Source organism: Equus caballus, chromosome 2, assembly GCF_041296265.1.
Source record: "Equus caballus isolate H_3958 breed thoroughbred chromosome 2, TB-T2T, whole genome shotgun sequence".
Classification (NCBI taxonomy): domain Eukaryota; kingdom Metazoa; phylum Chordata; class Mammalia; order Perissodactyla; family Equidae; genus Equus; species Equus caballus.
The window spans coordinates 24,059,647-24,077,004 of NC_091685.1; the positions used below are offsets into that span (position 1 = coordinate 24,059,647).

Below are 17,358 nucleotides of genomic sequence, written 5' to 3' on the forward strand. Positions count from 1 at the left end.
AAATTGAAATGCCAAAAATTCCTAGTGTAGCATTAAAAGACAATCCAAACACATATGAAGATAGAAATGTTGAGACAGATTTATCATATGTGTGATCTACTTATCTAATTTTGTCCTCCAAATTGCTCAAAGGATATTCCTTTCACTAAGGAATTGGAAAGTACATAGATAAGGGGAACACCTCATCTTGAAAAGTGCTGTAGTGTATATCCTCCGTAGGCTGGGAGTGAACCTAAGAGATGCTGCCATTGAAATGCAATCCCTGATATCAGTAGGGATGACAGGAGCCTGGAGTGGCAGCGGCCAAGAGACTGTACCACGGCAACAGAGCTGGAGTGATGAAATAGAACCTACTAAGGTTTGTATAACAAAGCAAAATTCCAGGTCTGGCAAAGAGAAGCCTGGTTTGAGTCACCAAAATGGAGAGTTATGGACACTCGCTAAATTCTCAGACCCAAGGCCCTTGAATAAAGGGGTGCTGGGTACCCTGGAGGAAGCACCCAGCAATATCACCATAAGTGAATTGGACATCTTTTAGTCTTCCACAAACGAATCTTAAGGCGTTTACCTATGTTCATCTATTTAGGGAAATGGAAATACCCAGGCTTTTAGGGAATACTTAGAAACCGGCCCTAAGCCACCAGTAATCCCAAGGGACCTAAAAGGTCTTTGTGGTCCACTAGTTAGAATAGAGGCTTATGGGGGTGTTATGGGTTGAATTATGTCCCCCAAAATCACTATGTTGGAATCCTAACCCCCAATACCTCAGAATGTGACCCTATTTGGAAATAGGGTTGTTGCAGATGTGGTTCAAGTAAGATGAGACTGTACTGGAGTAGGGCGGGCCCCTAACCCAGTGTGATTGGTGCTGTATGATAAGGGGAAGTTTGGACACAGAGACACAAGTGCAGAGAGAACACCATGTGAAGACAAAGGCAGTGATGGGGATGATGCAGCAGAAGACAAAGAATGCCAAAGATCGCCAGCAAACCACCAGAAGCCGGGAGAGAGGCCTGGGGCAGATTCTCCCTCACAGCCCCCAGAAGGAACCAACCCTGCCAACCCTTTGATCTCGGACTTCCAGCCTCCAAAACTGTGAGATAATAAATTTGTGTTGTTTAGGCCACCCAGTTTGTGGTATTTTGTTATGCAGCCCTAGCCAACTAATACGTGAGGGTCAAGTAATTTAAGAGGAATTTTGGCCTGTGTCTAGCTCGCATATTCACCCTGCGCTTACTTCTCCGTTCCTGCAGGCACAGTTGTAGCAGACATACTTGACCGCTGGCAGAATCTTCACAGTGACCCACAGAGTGAAAGCTATTGTGGTGGGAAGAGCAAAGGAAAGTCCCTGGAACTGTCCTTCCCCACCAGATCATAATCCAAAAGCGACAGTGCATCCCTGAGGGCACGACAGATATTACCGTCACCATCAAAGACTGAGAAATTTGGGAGCGCTGATCTCTATCTTATCTGCGTGTAAATGATTTGTTTGCCCTGTGCAGTACTTGAGTTGTAGCTGTTACAATCTCTTTACGAAGCAAGTCAACACCTGCCCTGGCACCTGCAGCCATGCAAGTATCAGTCTGAAATATGCTTTCTTCTGTAGCCCAAAGAGCAGAAAACATCAAAGCAGGCTCCTTTCACCTGTCAGGGTCAACAGTCCATCTTACTGTCCCACACCTGGGCGTATCACCTCTCCAGCTCTGCTGAAATCTCCTCTGCAGTCACTTTAATCATCTCACCTTTCCCAGAACATCACTCTACATGTGGTGACGTGTTTTTGGACCAAATAAGCAAGAAGTAGCAGGTATCTAAATGCCTTGGTAAAACGCATGTATTCTAGAGGATAGGAGATAACCTCTGTGGAAATTAGGGCATTTCCACCTCCGTGAAGTTTTTAGGGATCCACAGCAGTAGTCTGGAGCACAGCAGTTTATCTAAAGTGAAAGGTGAGCCGTTGTCCTGTACACCCCCGACCACTAAGAAAAATCCTGAGCATCTGATGGATCTCTTTTGATTTGGGATGTGATATACCACATTTGGTTATGCTTCACAGACCTGTTTGCCAAGTAACCCATAAGGCTACCAGCTTTGATGGGCCCAGGTTAAGAGAACGGTCACCAGTTGGTACAGGCTGCAATGTAAGCAGTTTGGGTTTTATGACCCAGCAGATCCAGTGGTGTGGAAATTGTCAAATGAGGATACTGTAAACAAACCGTGGCCAACTTCCGTAGGAGAGTCACAGCACAGAGCCTTAAGATTTTGGAGTCAAGCCATGTGATTTTTGGCAATAGCTATTCTCCTTTTGAGAAGCTGATGTTGGCTTACTACTGAGCCCTGCTCCATGCTCTGGGGGGACCAGCTGGGCACTTAATAACAGATCAGATCCCTTCCATCATAGAGAACATAGGGATTTGTCCTCACTGGAAGACACTCGTATATGAGATATACATTTTTCCCATGCGTGCCTGAAATATTCACAAAGAATAAATTTTAAAGGAGAAAAATCCGAATTATTATAAAACCAAAGACATCTCCCTCAATTATTCTAAATTTGATTATACATTCACTTTGAGAAGTATAGTGGTTAAGAGGATAGTCTCCAGAGCCAGAAAACCTGGCTAGGAATTCTGACTCCACCGTTTAAGTAACTTACAATCTCGGGCAAATTACTTCACCTCTCTCTCAGTTTCTTCATTTGGGACTGTGAGGATTAAATGAATACATATAACAGTGCCGGGCCTATAGTAAGTGCTATAAGTATTAGCTAGTATCATTTTCACTTATTATTATCATGATCACGATTGTTGTCATTGTTAGTATCCGCGAACTTACTGGATGCCTTCTTCGTCATGGAGTATTCCACACAACACTGCCTCTCATCAGGTGAGGCAATGGGCTCAGACCCGGGGGATCATCCTGAGGCAGCAGGCCTAAGAGCACAGTCAAATGACTTCCTAAAGACTCTTTTAAGGCACTGCTGGAAGACAGCATCTTGTGAAGTTGAAGTTTTGTCTTATAGGATGATGTGTTCTGGAACAGTGACCACTATATACAACCCGCTCACAAAAGTTTTGCTTCTTTTCCTGTGACTTTGGTCTTTGTTAGTTTAGGAATCTCAATACCCAGAGGAGAAATACTTCCAGAAGGGCACACAGCAATGAGTCCATTGAACTGGAAGTTTTCTGGCCAACTTGGGCTCCTCATCCACTGAACCAATAGCCTAAAAGGGGACGACTGTGTTAGGTGGAGTGATTGATCTTGATCATCAAGGGAGATAGGTTTGCTGTTGCTCAGTGAGGTCGGGAAGGGGTATGTCTAGAACCTAAAGGACCTTCTGGGGCCACTTGTAGTACTGCTGTATTCAGGAGTCAAAGTTCTGAAAGGCTAGACCAGCGAGGGCTCAGTTCCTTTAGGAGTGAAGATTGGGTCCCCACACCAGATAACTGGCTGTGGGAAAATGAACTTAGAATGAGAGTAGAGAAAGAAAGTAATGAATATAAATAACTAATTCATGAAAAGTTGAGAAATGAAGACTATATTAGCACTTCATATTTTTCCTCCCTCTATTGTGTATGTATTTATAGGTAACAACCCATTTCTTTCCCACTTCCCATATTTTCCCTAGTCTTATAAGGTGTGTTATTGTTGGTAACTTGATCATCTAGTCCTTAGGGTACAGGTTGTTGAGGTAGAATTGTGACTGAACTAGAATGAACATCACCCAGAGATGGCTTTTGGATCTCTTCTTTTAGGGAGAGGGTTTAGATCCCCAAAAGGCCAAAGGATGAACTGGCATAGATACGGTGAATTGTCCCTCAGCATCCATTCCAATCTCTTCCTTGTACTGTAGAGGCTGCAAAGTTAAACACTGCATTTCCCACAATCCCTTGCAGTTAATATTCTGCATGCAAATTAGAGTCTGTAAATTGCATTGATTTTTATGAGTGGGGAGAAGGAAGTGAAGCCAAGGCCATCTCTCAGCTGTGTGGTTGTTGCTCCATGTTTGTGGCAACCTTGGGTTGCTTCAGCAGCATTCCAATGTCCAATCACTAGCTACATGAGGTTGAAAAGCAGTGATGCAGCAGTGAAGGTGGGTTTTTAAATTTTTTTTTAACGGAGAGATTTATTTTTTAGTTTATTTATTTTTTGGCTGGGAAAAATTCACCCTGAGCTGACATCTGTTACCAATCCTCCTCTCTCTTTTTTTTTTCCCTCCCCAGAGTCCCAGTACATAGTTGTGTATTCTAGTTGTAGGTCCTTCTAGTTCTTCTATGTAAGCCACCACCACAACATGGCTACTGACAGCTGCCTGGTATGGTTCCACACCCAGGAACTGGCCCAAGTTGCCAACTTGGAGTAAGGTGACCTTTAGCCACTAGGCCATCAGGGCTGGCTCCAGAGGTGACTTTCTGATGCTTAGATTGCAGCCACAATGATGTGTGTGTGTTTTAACCATGTTGCTTTTTTTTTTAATTGGGATATGATTCACATAACTTAAAATTACCATTTTAAATATATTCACAAAGTTATGTGACTATCATCGTCTAATTCTAGAACAATCCCATCACCTCCAAAGAAACCTATTAGCCATTATTCCCAATTCCATCCTCCTCCCAGCCCAGGCAACCACTACTCTACTTTCTGTCTCTGTGAATTTGCCTATTCTGGATATTTTGCATAAGTGAAATCATACAATATGTAGCCTTTTGTGTCTGCCTTCTGTCACTTGGCATGAGGTTTTCAAGGTTCATCCATGTTGTAGCATGTATCAGTACTTCGTTTCTTTTTATGGCTGAATATTTCATTGGATATGGTATGGATATACCACATTTCATTTATCTATTCATCAGTTAATGGACATGTAGGTTGTTTCCACTTTTTGGCTATTGTGTCAATGCTGCTGTGAATATTGGTGCATAAATGTCTGTTCAAGTCCCTGCTTTCAATTCTTTTGTGTATATCCCCAGAAGTGGAATTGCTGGGTCATATGGAAATTGTGTTTAATTTTTTTTAACTTTTTATTGAGATTATGATAGTTTACAACCTTGTGAAATTTCAGCTGTACGTTATTGTTAGTCATGTTGTGGGTACACCACTTCACCCTTTGTGCCCTCCCCCCATTCCCCCCTTTCCCCTGGTAACCACCGATCAGTTCTCCTTGTCTATATGTTAACTTCCACTTATGAGTGGAGTCATATAGAGTTCGTCTTTCTCTGTCTGGCTTATTTCACTTAACATAACACCCTCATGGTCCATCCATGTTGTTGCGAATGGGACGATTTAGTCCTTTTTTATGGCTAAGTAGTATTCCATTGTGTATATATACCATATCTTCTTTATCCAATCATCAGTTGCTGGGCACTTAGGTTGGTTCCACGTCTTGGCTATTGTAAATAATGCTGCGATGAACATAGGGGTGCTTGGGACTCTTGGAATTGCTGATTTCAGGTTCTGAGGATAGATACCCAGTAGTGGGATGGCTGGGTCATAAGGTATTTCTATTTTTAACTTTTTGAGAAATCTCCATACTGTTTTCCATAGTGGCTGCACCAGTTTGCATTCCCACCAGCAGTGTATGAGGGTTCCTTTTTCTCCACAACCTCTCCAACATTTGTTACTTTTTGTTTTGGTTATTTTAGCCATTCTAACGGGTGTAAGGTAATATCTTAGTGTAGTTTTGATTTGCATTTCCCTGATGATCAGTGATGATGAGCATCTTTTCATGTGCCTATTGGCCATCCGTATATCTTCTTGGGAGAAATGTCTGTTCATGTCCCCTGCCCATTTTTTGATCGGGTGTTTGATTTTTTGTTGTTGAGCTGTGTGAGTTCTTTATATATTATGGAGATAAACCCTTTCTTGGATATATGATTTTCAAATATTTTTTCCCAATTGATTGGTTGTTTTTTTGTTTCGATCCTGTTTTCCCTTGCTTTATAGAAGCTCTTTAGTCTGATGAAGTCCCATTTGTTTATCCTTTTTTTTTTTTTTTTTGAAGATTTTATTTTTCCTTTTTCTCCCCAAAGCCCCTTGGTACATAGTTGTGTATTCTTAGTTGTGGGTCCCTCCAGCTGTGGCATGTGGGATGCCACCTCAGCAAGGCTTAATGAGCAGTGCCATGTCTGCACCCAGGACTCGAACCTGCGAAACCCTGGGCCACCAAAGTGGAGCATGCTAACTTAACTGCTCAGCCATGGGCCGGCCCCCTGAGGAAGTCCCATTTGTTTATTCTTTCTATTGTTTCCCTTGTCTGAGAAGATATGGTGTCCGAAAAGATCCTTTTAAGACTGATGTCAAAGAGTGTACTGCCTATATTTTCTTCTAGAAGCCTTATGGTTTCAGGTCTTACCTTTAGGTCTTTGATCCATTTTGAGTTTATTTTTGTGAATGGTGTAAAAGAACGGTCTATTTTCATTCTTTTACCTGTGGCTGTCCAGTGTTTAATTTTTTGAGGAACCACTATCCTGTTTCCACAGAGGCTATAGATTTTACCTACCAGCAATACACAAGGGTTCCAATTTCTCCACATCCTTGCCAAGACTTGTTATTGTCTTTTTCATTATGGCCATCCCAGTGGGCATGAAATAGTATCTCATTGTGGTTTTGATGTGCATTTCCCCAATGGCTAGTGATGTTGAGCATCTTTTCATATACTTCTTGGTTATTTGTATCTCTTCTTTAAAGATATATCTATTCAAATCCTTTGCTCATTTTTAAATTGGGTTATTTGTCTTTTTATCGTTGAGTTATAAGACTTCTTTATATATTCTGGTTACAAGTCCCTTGACAAATACATGATTTGCAAATATTTTCTCCCGTTTTGTGGGTTGTCTTTTCACGCGGCGTGTTCCTCAGTGCAACAATTCTAGCAGTGGCCTCCTATCCATCACCTTCATGATTGTGCCAGAGTTGGCAGCTATTCTGCGGTCTTGTTCTGAGAGTCACTCCTGGGGGCTCATCCTAGAACCCACTCCTCCACGTCCTGCCCACTATGTTTTTAAATATCTCATTCCCTATATTAAATGCCCTTCGGTATAAAATAATCAGAGTGGTTTCTATTTCCTGCGACTGATCCCTGACTGATAAACAGCACAACTTAAAACCTTCGAGCAGGGATGTAATAGGCTATTTTGCTAGAGCTGATATGTAGCCAAACTATAATAATGACAAATTCCTGGAAAGTCAGATTTGGAAGTACTTTTGAAGATCAGTTGGTCCAACCCCTTCATTTGTCAAATGAAGGAAGGAAATCGAGCCACAATGAGGAAGACACGAAAACCACGAAGCCGAGTGCCTGCAACTCCCTCAGCCCCCTCCTGAGGCCAGCAGACCTGAGCTGATCTTGCTTCGTGAAATCGTTGTGATCTAGGTCACATAAATCCAATGAGGCCAGCCCTGCCACCTTCCTGCAGTTGATTGGACACAGGATTTGGGCCCAAGCCAAACGCTGCTGTGAACAAGCTAGATGTGATGGAGGCCACCCGCCTGCGTGAGCCTGTCTGGTATGGGAGACATAAGCGCTAGGAGCACACCCAGGGCACGTCACCAGATCATTGTTCCTGTTCTCCAGGGAGCTGCTTGGGGCTGCTAAGATGGCTTCCCGTAATAACTCACCTCCTCTGTGTCCTTATCATAGCCGCCATCACTGAATGTCATCTGAGCATGGCTCTTCCTTGCATACCGAAGAAGTTCATGAACATACCCACACATGGCCACTGATTTTCTGGAGATCACACAGCCGGATCAAAAGACAGCAGACCACAAAGCCTGATCTGGAATTCGGATATCACGGCCTTTCCACTCTAACATGCTATCTCACAGGCAAATATGAGAGAGAGGGCATCATGAGTGGAGGGTGACGAGAGAAGACTGCTAGCGCTGTGGGATTGAGTTCTGAGGCCTGAGTCACCATCAGAAGGATACAGTAAGGGCAGGATAACTGCCTCCTCTTTACTCACGTTGGAGATGCTGCTTAACTTTTCTTTTGGGGGGGTCTGCCTTTGCGAGTGGCTTGGGATATGGTTCCAGATCTGGATCCGGTTCCCTGCTTTGCCATTCCTTAGGCACCTGCCTTTGAGGAAATGCCTTCTTTGCTCACTAGATATGGACAGCTACTCTGTCAGGCTCTGTGCAGGGGCATGGAAATTGACCCCCATAGGCAGACCCAGGCCCTGGAGATGAGGAATCACCAAAGAAAAAATGGCACTTGAAACCACAGACGTGAGTGAAAGGGGAAGTGGCTTTCCCTCCTCATAAACCTTTAACCAGTGAATGCAGGGAAAAGAGCAACCAGAAGAGGGAGAGGGAGAACCAGGAACGAACGAAATCATGGAAGCCAAGTAGGGTGAGAATTTGAGGAGAGAAAGCATGGCGAGCTGACATGTGAGACGGGTCAAGCTGGCCGAGGGCTGGATTTGTCATGTGGAAAGTAACTGGTAATTTAGAGAGAGCGATTTCAGAAGACGGCACAATAGAAAACTGATTTCATTTAGTTGAGATGTGAGTGAAAGGTGGATGAGGTGTAGAGATGGTAGACAACGCTCTCCTGAGAAGGGGAGGAGGTTTGTTTTTTCAGTCGGAGAGACTTAAGCATGTTTGGAGGCTCAGAAGAGAACAGAGAGGGAGAGAGTGACAATATAAGAGCAAGAGGAAGATATTTGATGGTGTTTTGTCTCTAGGAAGAAAGAGGGATGGGATCAAGGGCAACAGCAGAGGGTGGACTGTGGACACAAAAAAAGGCCACTCTCTCCGCCCCCCACCCCCACCCCCCCAGCTTGGAGGGAGGTAGAGGCGACCAGGAGATTTAGTTTCCTTCCCAAAAGGGGACAGTCTTCACCATGTGAAGATACAAAATGCCTGCTACAGAACAGAGAGTTGATAAATATCAATCCTTTCCTCCCCTCCCTGGCTGTGCAGTTTCACTCCTCTGAGGCCACATGTGACATCACTCTGGAATGTCACAAGGCTAAAGAACATAGCTGGAGCTGAAGAAATTAAAGGCAATTCCAAGCTTTTCTGGAATTCCAGGAGAGGAGAGGCTGCTTTCTTCTTTCTTCTGAGGTTCCTAAGCTGGGAAGTTGTAAGCATGGATTTCCCACCATGTAGACAGAGACTGCTTAATATTGAAAGCAACACAGAGGCAGAGAGCTGAGAAATGGAGAAAGGGTGAGAGACAGAGACACCATTTGGACACACAAGATGACATCATTTTAGTGCCGGGATCTAACCATGTCTAAAGCCCCTGAACTTTCCCGTAATGTAATCCAACAAGTTCCTTCTCCCGTCCCCAAAGTCCATTTCTGTTGGGATTCTGTCACCTGTAATTGAAGAAGCTCTGACTGATACAGGAAGTGGGGTGTTGCCAGGAATGTCCCTCACACCGGGAATTGGCTGAGTTGAGGCGGGTATAGAATGATGAGGACTTCCCCATCCCAGGCTGGGAGGTCAGCATTCCCTGTGATGAGGCTGCACAGCCAGGGCCTCCTGAAGCTCAGACTATGTACCTAACATAGGTGGGAGCTTTAGGGGGCTTGGTAGAAATACGTCCGGAGGTTGCATGTGATGGCTATTTTCCCAAGCCTCCATTCAGAGTCAAAGAGATAAATTTTGCAGAGAGAATAATAAACAATAAAAGCTAACATTTCTGAGGCACTCATCGTGTGCCAGGTTCTATGCTAACTGCTCTATGCCTATTAATTCATTTAATCTTCACAGTAACACAAAGAAGGGAACACCATTGTTACTCCCCATTTTACATTTGAGGAACTGAGGCACAGAACGATTTGCCCAAGGTCACGAAGCTAAACAGGGACACAGCTGTGACTTGAATCCAGGCAGCCTGGCCCCAGAGCTCGTGTGCCCACAGCTTTGCTAAGACAGACTGTAGCCAGCAATCCAAGCTACTGCAGTCTGATGGTCACATGCTTTGCAGGCTTGAAAAAGCTCATCTCTTTATGTCAAAGCTAAAGTGAGTGGGAACAAAGGCAGGGAGGCAGGAAACACAGCCCCTCCCAAGCACTTCCTACCTGTCTCCCGGAGAGAAGAGCTACCCTATGTGAAGAACCTGCCACTGGGATGCAGCCTAGTGGTCAGGGGCAGCCAGCTGTGCCTCTCCCCCATGCCTCGTGTTCATGATTGCTCCAAGGCAGAGGCAAAGAAGGAGGCCCTGAGCCAAGGACTGGGAGGTCCTGTTACTGAGAGAGACTCCTTCCCTTCCCCTGGCATACCAAGATGAAGGCCTAGATGCAGGGACCACAACTCACAATTCTTCTGACTCGTTTATTAGCCTACAGAGTGATCCAAATGTGAATAGTCAGAAAATGTGTACATCTTTCAAGGGAGTGGTTTTGCCACAGAAACCCCAATCCTGGCACATAGAAGCCTGCAACTGATCAACCCTGAAGGCAATGTCTTGGCTCCAAACAATACCAAGAGGAAATCCTCAAAATCCTTCTAAGATGCGGCCACAGAGTGACGACAGAGAGGGGAGACTGCCCAAAATGGCAGAGCAGCCAGACGTGCCTCACTCTACGAAAGCAGGGAATCCTGGCTCTTCTTGACCTGTGGCACACAGACACACCAAGGACCGTGGGGTGTTATTTCCCCTCCTCTCCTTTTCCAGACGGGGTGGCTTATTTATAATTGTTTTGTGTTCCTTCCACCAATGCACCGAGGTATTAGGGGCTGATTAACTTTGTTATTTATCTATAGCAGTGTTGCCCAAACTTTTTTGACCTTTTTACAAAATTGAAGACCTTAAAGAGCTTTTGTTTATGTGGGTTACGTTACTGATAATTGTCATATTAGAAATTAAAATTAAGAATTTTAAATATATATTTATTTATTTTAAAATAATAAGGCCATTAATGTTAACATAAATAACACCTTTTTTCATTGCAAAATAACTACATTTTCCAAATCAAAAAAATTAGAAGAATTGCATTGTTTGACATTTTTGCGAATCTCTTTAGTATCTGGCTTAATAAACGGCTGCTAGGTTTCCATATCTGCTTCTTTATTCAACCTGTTGAGATATGTGCTTTTGGTTGAGCCTCATAAAGATACATAACTGGAAAAAGGAGTATTTTTAAAGCCTTTTTAGGTAATTGTGGATATTCATCTCTGGTACTATACCAAAACTTGACAAATGACAATTTTGTAAAATTGCATTTCAGTGTGAAATATGAAACCACATCAAAGAACTTTTTATTAAATTAAAATACAGTGGCCTATTACACTCTGAATGCATCCTTTATCCACCCATGATTTTGTAATATCACATATTGGTCACTTGGAAAACATTGGTTCACTGAATTATACAGATCTTCCCAATGTCGACACATTTCATTTTACATTAAAAAATCATATTCATTAATGTCACTACTGATCTTATCAGAAAGTCTTTAAGTATTGGGAAGCTATTAAGCTCACAGTAGTGGATACAAATTTTCCAAAAGTCTCATTTTCACTCAAAAGCTCAAATTTTATCATTGGCAGCAAATACTGTCAATTTTTTCCCCTGAATTGACAGGCTCATTTCCTTCATTTTAGAGAAAATGTCAGCAAAACCCCCACATTTGCATAACCATCATGTGTCTTGCAATCCTTCTTTCAAGTAGAAATGGTGTTCAGGAAAAAAAAGCAGCTAGTTCAGCTTGCAACTCAAACAATCGCAGGAGAGCTTTTCCTTGAGACAACTATGGTACCTAGGCATCCAGCAGAATTCTCCCTATCCTGTCAAAATATTGAAAAGAAGTATACTCAAGGGTAGAGATTTAATAAAGTTAATAATTTTTACTGTTTCGTCAAGTCATTCTTAAGGGAAACTGGTATATTTATTTCTTTTACTGTGCGTGCATCGCAGTGATGAACACAATGGCCACAAGTACAGCCTGGGGCCACTGCCTTGCTTTGTGCCCAGGGGCCAGTTGTTTTCACCCATCATTGCTTTTCTACCGTCAAGAAGGCAAAATAATGCCTTAGTACTAGTATGAAAATCAGTTTGACTTCATAGACCCTCTGAAAACTCTTGGGGACTCTTAGGGGCTTGGAGACCACACTTTGAGAACTACTAATTTAATACGTCTTTTTTGCTGAGGAATATTCACCCTGAGCTGACATCCATTGCCAATCTTCCTCTCTTTTTTCTTTTAGGTGAGTCACCACCACAGCATGGCTGCTAATAGACTAGTGGTGGAGGTCCACACCTGAGATCTGAACCTAGGCTGCTGAAGCAGAGCATGCTGAACTTAACCAGTAGGCTGCTGGGACTGGCCCTGATTTGATGCTTTATTCATCAGTTAACAAACATGTATCAAGCACCTTCTATGCTCCTGACACTCTTCTAAATGCTGAGTACTGAGTGGTGAGTTATAGGTAAGATACTTAAGGCCTCTGCTCTCATAAGGCCAACATCCTTGTAGCTAAAAGTAGAAAATTGATAAATAAGTGAACAAGATTATTTCATCTCAAGAAAAGTGCTTTGAAGAAAATAAAGCAAGATAACTTAATAGAGAGTGGCTTGGGGGTAATTTACTTTCATGGTTCAATATGGCATCCACTAGCCTATGCCTACTTAAATTTAAATTTTAATTCAATTAAATAATTCAGTTTCTCAGGCTGGCCCATGGTGTTGTGGTTAAGTTCAGCACACTCCACTTCAGTAGCCCAGGTTTACAGGTTCAGATCCTGGGTGCGGACTGACACCACTCATCAGCCATGCTGTGGTGGTGACCCACATACAAAATGGAGGAAGACTGGCACAGATGTTAGCTCAGAGCTAATCTTCCTCAAGTGAAAAAAGAGGAATATTAACAACAAGTGTTAGCTCAGAGCTAATCTTCCTCAGCAAAATAATAATAATAACAATAATAATAATTCAGTTTCTCAGTCACACCAGCCACATTTCAAGTGCTCAGTAACCACATGTGGCTAGTGGCTACCATATTGAACAGTGCAGATGTAGAACATTTCCATGATTAAAGAAAGTTTTATTGGATAGCACTGATTTAGATTGTGAAATAGAGCAAAGCTCACTGCAGATTTGAGGACAGAATATTGAAGGCAGAGGGAACAGCAAGAGCAAAGATCCTAAGATGGAAACCACTTTGGTGCATTGAAAGAAAAGAAAGAACAGCAGTGTGGCTGAAGTGTAGTAGCTGAGAGGAAAGTGGTAGGACATGCTATCAGAAAGGCGGTGGGAGCCAGAGTGTGTTGGAAATTGCAGGCCTGGTGAAGCCCTATACAGGCCATTGAAGGGAGGCGTCGATATGACCTGATTGATGTTTTTGAAAGATCACTCTGGCTGCTGTTTATAAAACAGATTGTAGGGGTGGAAGTAGAGAGGCCAGTTAGGAGGCTACTGAGTGAAGGGAGTGACAGTGGAGATGGATAGAAGCTGTTTGATTTTAGGTGTATTTTGGAGATAGAGTGACTGGACTTACAGATGGATAGAATTGGAGAATGAGACAAAGGGAGGAATCAGGAATGGCTGTTAGGCTTTTGGCTTGAGCAACTAGGTAGATAATAGTGCCATTTACTGAGATGAGAAAGACTCGGGGAGGAATGAATTGAGGAGAGTGGAACTAAGAGCTCTTCTTGGGTATATTAAGTTTGGATGGCCGGTAGGCATTCAAGTAGAGACGAGAAGTAAGTAGTTGGATGCACAAGTTTGGCACTTAGTGAGAGGTCAGAGCTGGAGAGATATGTAGGAGCCATTGACGTAGCGCAAGTATGAAAGCCAAGGGACTGGATGAGATCATTGAAAAAGACGGTGCAGGTAGAGAGAAGAAGAGGCCTTTGCCTAAATTCTCAGGCATGCCATCATGAAGGGTCAAGAGATGGAGATCTCAAGAAGTTGAAGAATTGCTAAGAAGTTATTAGAGTGAATGAGCTGGAAAGAAAGGAAGTGGGTGTCAGGGAGTAGGATGCTAAGATGTGAGGTCTTAGAGGTAGTATAGTTGTTGATGATGATAGGGTCAAGGGTTTGACCTTAGAATGGGTAGTTGACGACCGGACTTAGAGGTCGAAGTCCAAGAGAGGGAAATCAACTAAAGAGATCAAGAATGAGCAGTTATAGAGGTAGGAGGAAAACCTGAAGGGTGTGGGGTCACCGAACCAAGAGGAGCATGTTTTAAGCAGGATGGACGAGTCTTCTTGGTTGGCTATTGCTGAGAGGTTAAGATGACAACAGAAAAGTGACCACTGGGTTTAGCAACATGGGAGATGTTGGTGTCCTTGACAAGAGCAGTTTCAGTGGAGTGGTGAGGGTGGGAGCCCAAAGAGAGTAGGTTTAAGAGTGATGAGATTTGAGGAAGTAGGAAGGGGCACAGAAAAATGAGTGGCGGCTAAAGGGCAGGTAGAGTCTAGGGAGTGTTTTTAATAATTGCTTTAAGATGGAGATGTACAGTATGCTTAGGTGTTGATGGGAATGATCCATGGGAGGGGAAGCACTGGATGCAGGAGAAAAAGGATGTCATTGCAGAAGCAAAGCCCTCAATAAGGAGTGAGTTGAGCTTTAAAAGGGAGCAAGAGGACTTCATCTATGATAACAGGGAAGAAGGCAGAGGTGCATACGAACCACATATCTCAGATTTCCCCTCTTCTCTCCATCTCTGCAACCACCATCCTGGTCCAATTCAAAGTCCCTACACTTCTCCTCTCTTACTGCACAGCCGAGCTGGCCTTCAGATGCTCAGCCCTGTGGTGGAGGCTTAGTGGCGGAGAGGCCAGGAGGCGGCTACCTGAATGGAAGGAAACAGAATGGGCCGTGGCCTCCGTGAAGTGAGAGGATGAGGCATTGGGAGTCAGAAGAGGGGCATGCTGAGGGAGAGGCCCTTGTGGGATGCTTGAGGTTGGGATTTCAGAGGGAACCTTGCAAGGCATGGCCCTGGAAAGAATGGCTGGGGTCATGATGAAGGTCACTGAGGAGTTCAAGGGAGGGTATCGGAGGGTCATTCACATGGATGAGCAGGATATTAGGACAGATCACCTGACCAAGATCTGGAAACCCAAGACCTTGATGGATGGAGGGGGCTGAGGCGGGGGCAGGAGATCAAGGTAGGAGAAGAAGTGGCAGAATAAAGCCAAGTGCCAGGAGTTTCAGAGGAGGAGGAGAAAATGATACATGCACATAAGAAAACCCCTCCAAGATGTGAACGGTGCTTGTCTGTGGGAGCAGGGAGGATAATGGGCAGTCGTGATTTCTTCTTTATGCTTTCTTATTTTTCCCCCAAGTTTTCAACAGTGAGCTTTTTTTTTTAGAAATGTAAAAGCTAAAAAAAATTACAAAGAATAACAAACGCCCCCATTCACACCCTCTAGCATTTGTCATTGTAAACACGCTGAAGTCCCCTTTGATCACCTGCTCGTCTCAGACCAGCATGACCAGTTGGCTTTTCGTTTTAGGTTCACATACATAGACACCTAGAATAGAATATGGCAGGGTTTGTGTGCGATTGCTTTATTTACATGGAGGGACTGTTCTTATAATTAGAAAAAAAAATTCTTTTAAGGTGAACAGGGGTTTCACAGGGACTGGAAGCCTGAAGCCCCCTCCCCAGCTGAACAGCCCAGCCCAGCCCGGGAAGACCCAGCCTCCAGGTTAAGCGCACTGGGCCGCGCCTGGTTGTTAAACGTTCCAGGAAGAGAGAGAATTACTACTTGTATGTCTCTGGCTAGGTTTCAGCCCACTCTCATATCTCTCAAGTCATTTACGCCTCAGAAATCTGGGAAGCAGGGAAGGAAATCATTATCCCCATTTGACCGATGGGGAAACTGAGGCCCAGGGAATGGCAGTGAGCTGCCAGTGTGTCACAATGAGTTGGTGGGGGACAGGTGACTAGAGCTTTCCAGAACCCCAGGCCAGTGTGCAGAGGGGTGGGGCAGAGGCAAGGGGCACCAGGTGGCTCCAACTAATGGACTTTGGCCCCATGGCAATAAGGAAGAGAAGTGGCAATAACTTCGGGCAGCTAAGGCTGGGCCACGGCCAGGAAACTGTCTGGGGAGAAAGAGGTGGGAACATTTCTCCTCAGAGGCCCCAGAAAGCATGCCCATGCCATGGGGGCTGTGGCTCCCCCATCCCCCACCACACTCAGAAGTCAGGAGCAGCCTTCGCAGTTAGACAGGCCTGGATTCAGGTCTCACCTCTGCCACTGATTCATGTTGCATGATCTTTGAAAAGCCTTTACCTTTCTCGAGCTCAATCTTCTCATCTGTAAAACAGGGTCATAATCTCTAACTCTCAGTATTGTTCCAAGGATAAAAAGAGAGAATCCTCATCTTTGCATCTGAAAGCAGAGACATTTAAAAGGTCTGGTCCCCAACCTAACTCCAGAAGGTTCCAGATGGGCTCAGTGTCAAGGGAACTGCCTGACACCAGCTGATAGAGAGGCCACATGCACACACACACGTGAGATTTGACAGCGACTTTGCAGTGACCACACATGCTCCCCAGAGCAGCCCCTGGGAGGTGGCCTTTGTCATCAGAAAGTGGTTGGTGGAATGGGGGCAGGGTGGTGGTGATGAGGGGCCCTTTCCTTTCTTTCTTTCTTTTTAACAAAAGCAAGACATGAGTGAATGCTTATTGTAAGATTCCCACAATGCGGCCATGTGTAAAACACAAAGCCAAGGCCTTCCCCTGCTCTCCTCCGGCCCACCGCTCCTGGCTTCCACTGCAGTGCTATCTCGCTCTCGGGAACAGCTTGTCCATAAACATTAAATGCATGCGTATCTTTCTACTCTTTGGTATGTAAGATAAAGACCAAGAAATGGAATTGCTGGGTCACAAACACAAGTATCTGATCATTTACAACATGGATATGTACTGCCCAATTGCCCTACTAAAAGACTGTCCCCATGGACAATGCCAGCCTGGGAGGGACTAGCCCAGTGGCTTAATGAGCTGTCCCCATCTTCCCTTCCACCTTACCAGTCTTTCTCTCCACCTCACACCCTCTGTGCATTGTCCTCCTCCTGACAACAGATGACAGGGAAGCATGTCTGCCAAGGGGTTCCACACAGGCCTGCCTGACTGTGGTGGTCTGCAGATGCCCTGGGGGCTTCCCAGGCGCAGTTCCCTGTGGCTCTGCTCCCTTTGGTGTTAATGTGCTCTCCAAACTCCAGAGACCCAGCTGCCCGACTCACAAGGCACACAGCAGGCACTGGAACAGGTGTGCAGAAAGGCATGCATTTGCCGGAGATCTGGTGTCCAGGCATCAAGCCAGCCCCTGCCCTCAAGGTCACTGACCAGTGGGGTGAGGGGCACAGAGTGTGAACAGAGGCTGCCCTGATACCATGTAAGTGCCTCCCGGAGGCCCGCTCCGAGGGTTGAGAGAGCCCAGGCAGGCAGACGCGGCA

At 44.6% G+C, this 17,358-nt stretch overlaps 1 long non-coding RNA gene across 2 annotated transcripts; it reads left to right on the forward strand.

Moving 5' to 3' along the window:
• Positions 1–345: 345 nt before the first annotated feature.
• On the forward strand, positions 346–13,132 carry LOC138920621 (uncharacterized). Of its 2 annotated transcripts, XR_011432093.1 has the most exons (3): positions 346–1,095; positions 1,254–1,807; positions 12,157–13,132. It is a non-coding gene; the product is annotated as an uncharacterized lncRNA (long non-coding RNA). The 2 variants fall into 2 exon arrangements; XR_011432092.1 differs by lacking the exon at positions 12,157–13,132 and having other exon boundaries at positions 938–1,095; positions 1,254–6,811.
• The last annotated feature ends 4,226 nt before the right edge of the window (positions 13,133–17,358 follow it).